This window comes from Glycine max, chromosome 6 (assembly GCF_000004515.6).
Source record: "Glycine max cultivar Williams 82 chromosome 6, Glycine_max_v4.0, whole genome shotgun sequence".
Taxonomy (NCBI): Eukaryota; Viridiplantae; Streptophyta; class Magnoliopsida; order Fabales; family Fabaceae; genus Glycine; species Glycine max.
In genome coordinates, this window is record NC_038242.2 from 43,077,161 (window position 1) to 43,084,113 (window position 6,953).

Genomic DNA, 6,953 nt, shown 5'->3' on the forward strand with positions numbered 1-6,953 from the left:
ATGTGCTACCGAAATGAAGTTCCTAAAGGAAAACCAAAAGGCAAAGCAACATATTGAAAACAAGAAAGAAAATATTTAAAAGTTAGTCTTAAACCAATATGTTGATGACTTGTGGTGTTTGCTGTTAAATTGTTTAGCTAATTACTAAAACATTTGAAATTGATGCGTCTTAATGAATGATATGTTAAATTATGAAGTTTCTAGTCCTTTACTTTTTCATATGCTTGAGAGTAGCAAGTGATAACAACTTTTCATGCTAGCCTGATAAAACACCATAAATAGAGTCACAAAAATAGTAAGAGATGAAAGAAAAATGAGGTGTATCATTCAATTATAAAAAATTGTACCCAAAAAGAGCACACTTCCCCTAGAGTTACAACTCTTATACCAGATGTTTCCCTCCTCTCTCCAAGTCATGTTATGTCTACCTCCTCTTTCTCACTCGCACCTCTCTCCCTATATTTATCAATCTCATATTTGTAAAAGACTATATAACTAGTGATACCTACCATAACAAAATACAACTAAGCATAACAGAATAAAGTTACTTGATAACTATAAAAGAGCTATACTGTCGCCTGGCAACTGGATAATATATACATACTTTAACACAAATTATTAATGCTATTACTTCCTCTTTTATTTCTAGTTTACAAATTTATAATCATAACCCATCCTTATTATAATTATAAATCACCATGGATCATAGAACTTGATAAGTGAAATGTGAAATCTCTTTGTGTTGTGCTTGATAAGAAAATTAAGAACAAATACACCTTTGCCACCCCTTGCTTGGTGATTAGCAGACTAATCTAAAAAATTAAGAACAAATACTCCTATGAGAAGCACAACTGGCACAACCAAATCATTTAAACACAACTACAAAAAAGTATTTAACATCAGTTAAAATAACCATTTAACATTGGTTTTAAAACTAATGTTGTATTTAAAGTTGTTAAAAGTCAAACACTTTCAACATCGATTTTAAAATCAATGTCAAAAACATATTTCTACATTGGTTGATCCTAAAACCAATATAAGAAGTGTGTCAAAATTTTTAAATATGTCAATTACCACATCAATTATGATTTTAACCAATGTAAAAAGTACCAATATGATATTGGTTTTTTCTAAAATCAATGCTGAAAGTATTTTTTTCTACATCAATTTTTCTTATAATTGATGTTGTATAATCACTTTCTACATCATTTAATTGCATAATCGATATAGAAACAAAAAATAGCCATTAAAAGTCCTTAATGTACCAAGGAACTAGTAGATTCATGCATCACATTAAAAGTAAAAAATACTGGCCATTTTCCCACTTGATGCCACATTTTCTATGTAAGAAGATATTAGCGTGATTCCTGAAATAATCCCTGGATGATAAGTACTAGCTACGTAGCCATGATAAATAGTCAACTGGCTGCTTGCTCCTGCAACATCGGAAAAAAAATTATTACAACGGCAAGAGAGTTATAAACAGCGAGCCAATATTGCAACCGAGAAAATGAATAGTTGCGAAACTGTTAAAACCTCTCTCTCTATTGTTAAACAATTTTTAACACATCATATTCATCCAAAACCATTTTTCAGCATTAGAAAGGCTTTAAAATATATATATATATATATATATATATATATAACCCAAAACACTGTCTACAACTTTTTTTTAAAGAAAAAAAATTTAGCAAAATGAAGGGTAAATTACAAGAGATGATTACTCTTTGGCCTGGTTACGTTAACATTGAAAATCAATTTCACATAAAATGTAGGCATGCACACATCCCAATGTAAGATATACTGCTAAGATTAATTTTGGACACACATCTCAATCATGTTCAACGGTTCAAAACCAATTCTACAAAAATATAAAATAAATGGAAACTTTATGATATACAACAGTAAATTAACAAACTCGGGATTTGACAATTAAGTTGAAGCAACACTTGCAGGAGTTGAACAGTAATTTTAAATATACCGGAGGCAAGAGGTAAATAATTACCAATACTGTCTCTGAGATCCACTTTTTCTAGATTTGGAAGATGCATTGTTTTTCTCTGTCCCTGTCTCACTAACCAATTTGGTAGGTGACTGTTCATCTATTAGCAGAGATTCAGACTGCACCAAATTTGCAGCTCTCTCAAACACAAGGCATCGAAACAAGAAGTCTCTAGAAGGAAAAATACAACCGACTTCACTATATATCAACATTTTCATAAATTAAATCTTCAACAATAATTCATCCAGTTAATGAAGATGTGACCTGCAAAACACATAATCATAAATGATATGATGAGAATGTTGGGATCATTAATATTTTAAATCAAGCAAAGCCACGAGAATGAGCATCCATGTAAAAAGTAGGAATTACAAAAGCAAAAAGAATAGTGAATAAATACATTTTTGTTTCTTATTGATAAAAACAGCATTTCAAAAAACTTAATAGAATAAAGAGGTGAAATTACTCTTAGATCAATAAAGCAGGTGGATAAAAAAAATAAACATAATAAGAAATGAGCCCAGATGGGCCCCAACTCCCTCTAATGAACAATGGAACCAAGGGCTGAACACCATAAAAAGAAGCTCGATAAGAAGTTAAGAATGACGTTTCTTGCAGAATACTAGAGCTAATCTCACGGCCTTAATAGAAAGAGAGAGTTCACTAAAATAACAAAATAGAGAGTATTATGTATATTGTTACAAACCTTGTGAATGATGTTTCGCTCCTTGATCCCCTCACTTGCCATCATGAAACTGTAGGAATGTATTCAAGAACTTGTGAGAAAAAACTGAAATTCATAGCGTTTAAATGGGTGCTTGGTTCAGCCTATGTTTGCCAACTTCTAGAGAGAGATTTTGACCCAAAAAAATAGATTACTTCCACAAAAATAATCTGAACCAAAAATGCTATAAGTATGACAACACCACCTGAAAAAAAAAATGGTTTACAGTATAGTAATTACTGTAATGCACAATGTAAAAAAATGAACATTTATGTTTACATTGCTTGAAATAAATAAAAAATCACAAAAATGCAACTGGTACAAGATACAGACGGTATTTTAGCTCCATTGTCATTTTCTGTAGGTGCCAACTGCGTAACCAATGGAGACAAATCCTTCTGAAAAGGAATAACAGACACAATTCAGTAAAAAGCAACATGGTTAACCTGTTATAATGAGGATGTTCTACCTGAATCTCCTCCATGCTGGTATCCGAATGTAATGGCCGGCATCCAAGTAAACCTAAAGTCACAGATTTGCTTGGAAGCTTCAATTACAAAAGTAATTTGGCATACTAAAAATTACCAACAAATTATAATTTTATAAAATTGATAGCATAGTACCATTATGAGACGAGCTGCTTTAGAGCTTCTGACCACCATCCACTGTCCTTCAGAATAGAAAAGCCATTCACGTGCACGACTCTGAGATATAACATTCAATCATGAAATTCAAACAGAATTACTGCATAATTTGATGCCCTAGGTGTAAACTGCAGATAGATATAAAAAAAGGAAATCAGAAATCCTGTGGAATCAGCTCCATAAATGCATATTGATGCACATTGCAATCCAAAAAATTAAAAAACAAAATTAGATGAGAAAAACAATAAATGAAGAACTTGAGAAATACTAGAAACTCTATATCTGTCAGGTAACAAACCATTATCCCTACCTCTATAATAAACAAATAATCCGATCCTAGATGCAACGGATGAACTGAATATATATTCAAAAACAAAACAATTACACTTTTATCATTTTCAGTATGAACAAGGTTGAGACTACCAAGAATAGAAATTAAAAAGAATCAGAAAATTTGAAAATAACAAGTATCCAATTGTCCATTGTCCTTCCTAGTTTCAAAAAAAAAAATGTTAGTAGCAAATTCTAGTCAAAAGCTATGAAGCATCGACACTGATACGGACAACGACACAGACACAGACATATGGATATCTGTAATGCCCAGAATATAGGATACGGACACAACTATATATATATAATTAAATAAAATAAAATTACATAAAATTAAATATGAGCGATATGCATAAAAGATCTAAATTGAAAATCAAGATTTATATATTCATCATCATCTCAAAAGAACTTTTCCTATGATAATGGATCTCACAAAAAATACTAAGAGACCTCATTATACAATTTATACTCTTTGTTTCTTTACAAAAAAAAAATTATAAAGCAAGATGATGAATTAGAAACTTCAAGTCTTCAAGAATTTCACAATCTAAGGCCTTTCATCCCCTAGGTGATCATCATCATTGAAAAAAACACCCTCTAACTCTAGTTCATCTAAAGACAAACTAGCAATTTTAAGAATACCACAATCATCAAGTGATCCAATATCATCTCCAGCTACATCCCACATTTTAGTTTCCTCTTGATGATATTGTGGAGTATTCCTTGAGAGAAGTCGTAGGTTGCTATGAACAAATATTAAATTTTCAGCTCTATGTGGTGCAATCTTGTTTCTCTTTAAAGAATGGATAAATGAATACGCACCCCAATTCCTTTCACAACATAAAGATGAACAGGGTTGCGCAAGTAGCTTAAGGGAAACCTTTTGTGGTATTGGAGCATTAAGGCCATGAATTAGCCACCAAGCTTTTGGATCCATTTGACCTCTATCATTTAAAGAATCAAGATCATCAAAACCTTCTCTTCCATCCGAGAAGTTGGCAAACTCAATATTCACTTTCCTCCTTACATCGACATCAAGAAAGAACCTTTTGAAGCATTTTACTCTTTCACGAGTGAGTTCCATGTCTTGATATGGAGGAACTCGATTAGAATCTTCACTTAGCCATTCATGACTATAATATCTACAATTAAAAATAAATATATACATGATTAAAATTTATGTAATTCTAAAAAAAATGTAAGTAAAAAAGTATAGAGTTAATTACCTTGGATTTAAGGAATGAGCTAAACAATGGAGAGGAGTGCTACTCTCCAACGGTCAATTAATATGGAGTGAACTACCTCATAAAAGGTTGATCCTTCACTCTCCTCCTTTCCCTCATATTGATATATGGCATTCTTCACCTTTTCAATCATTGAATCCCACATCTCATATACTAGATGGAGAGATGAAGCTTCCGTATCAGTTCTTCTAAGAACATCATAGATAGGGCTAATGAAAGAAAGAATATAATCAACCTTATCCCACCAATTATCATCCAGCAAAGTATCTTTCCCAAATTTAGCCTTTGCTACATCATCTTCCTTGTAAGAAGACCATTGGTCACTAATGACCATCTCTTGGAGTCCTTTCTTCAATTGCTTGAATCTCTTTAGCATTATAATAGTGGAGGCAATTCTTGTTGGAGCAATGGATAGCAATTTCAATGAATTGAATTAATTGAAAAGTGATAGTCTCATAGAGTGACTCATGACATAGTTTTTCACAAACATTGCATCCTCCGATTTGGGTGATCCAAGAACATTCTTGATAAACAACATTGTTTTTTTTTTTTTTTTTTTTCTGTATTCTTGGCTGCACATATGTTCTTCAAAGCAAGATTTAATGTATGGACAACACATGGAGTCCAATAGATAGAAGGAAACTCTCAATTATTAAACATGCTGCTTTACAAACGGCTGCATTATCCGTCACTATTTGCACAATATTTGAGGGTCCAACCTCCATAATTACCTCCCTCATATGTTTGGCAATGAAATCCTTGTCTTTTATCTCATTTGAACAATCGATGGCCTTTAAAAACATAGGTGCACTCTTCGTGACAACCATGAAATTAAAGAGATCTTCTTTGCAGGTCACTCCATCCATCACTAACAATGCTCACAACCTTCTGGCTCTATGCATTTTTAATTGGTTGTAACAAGTTCTCCACATGTCTCCTCTCATTTTGAAGTAATGTTGTCCTTAATTTATTATAACCTGGAGGTTGGTAACCGTCGATATAATTGTTGGCAGCATAGGCAAACGCCTTCCTATAATGTGAATTTCTTGCTAAATGAAAAAGTAGCCTCGAAGAGTAAAACATCCTAGCAATTTCATGATCAAGTGTCTCTCTAGCTTGCAAATTAAAGACACTTTCTACAGTTGATGTCTTTCTCTTTTTTGGATCATCACCAAGAATGGTTGTATCCATTTGGTGTTGAGTAGAAACCAGAGGCAATGACACAAATTTTGTTTTTGACTTCTCCACCCTCAATGTAGCCTCATTGTCTATCTTCTTCAAATCTATAAGTTTGGCATTTGTTATCTTTTGACAACCTCTAACTCCCTTTCTAATAATCTTCAACAAGTGTGCCCCCACTCTAGTGTAAGACCCATTAAAGGTAACATCACAAATATTGTATTTTATCTCATAATTTCCATCACCACCCCCACTTTTTATCTTTGTAACATAGGTCCATAAAGGTTTGGTATCATCATCTTGTTCTTTAGCTTGACTAGGACTAGAAGCACTCATCTCTACAAGAATTTTAAAAAAATAAAATCAATATAAAAAAATTTCTAAGTGAAAAACAAACAAAAAGCAATATACCAGAAGAAACTAGAAAGGGCAGTGCATACGAAAAACAAACAAAAAGCAATAACACTTTTGTATGTCCATTCTCCACAGAAGAAAAAAAGAGAAACAGGGAGCAGCTGAGCAAATTAGAAAAGAGAAACAAGGGCCTACCTATGGGGGGAAACGGAGGTGACCACGTGCAGCAAGGGAAGCATTTGGTTCGCTTGCGGGAAACGACAAGGAGAAGATGAAGAAGAAGGTGCATGAGAATGAGAATGGTTCGTATTTGGTAAACATTTTTTTAAATTTTTTTTAATAAATAATAAAAATAGCTGAGGTGTCTGCGTCCACTTGTTGGGTTGCGTCCACGTTGTTTCCCCTTGATTCACAAGCAAGTCTCTTATCCTAGGTTACCAGAATTTGTCCTTTATCAGTTTAACCACTTAATCCAA

General features: G+C 32.9%; 1 long non-coding RNA gene across 1 annotated transcript; it reads right to left on the reverse strand.

The window, feature by feature from the left end:
- Positions 1–1,227: 1,227 nt before the first annotated feature.
- LOC102668869 (uncharacterized) lies at positions 1,228–3,968 on the reverse strand. The gene is made up of 5 exons (XR_005891789.1): positions 3,196–3,968; positions 3,060–3,124; positions 2,709–2,931; positions 2,006–2,266; positions 1,228–1,436 (listed from the first exon to the last, which is right to left on the reverse strand). It is a non-coding gene; the product is annotated as an uncharacterized lncRNA (long non-coding RNA).
- Between the last annotated feature and the right edge of the window lie 2,985 nt (positions 3,969–6,953).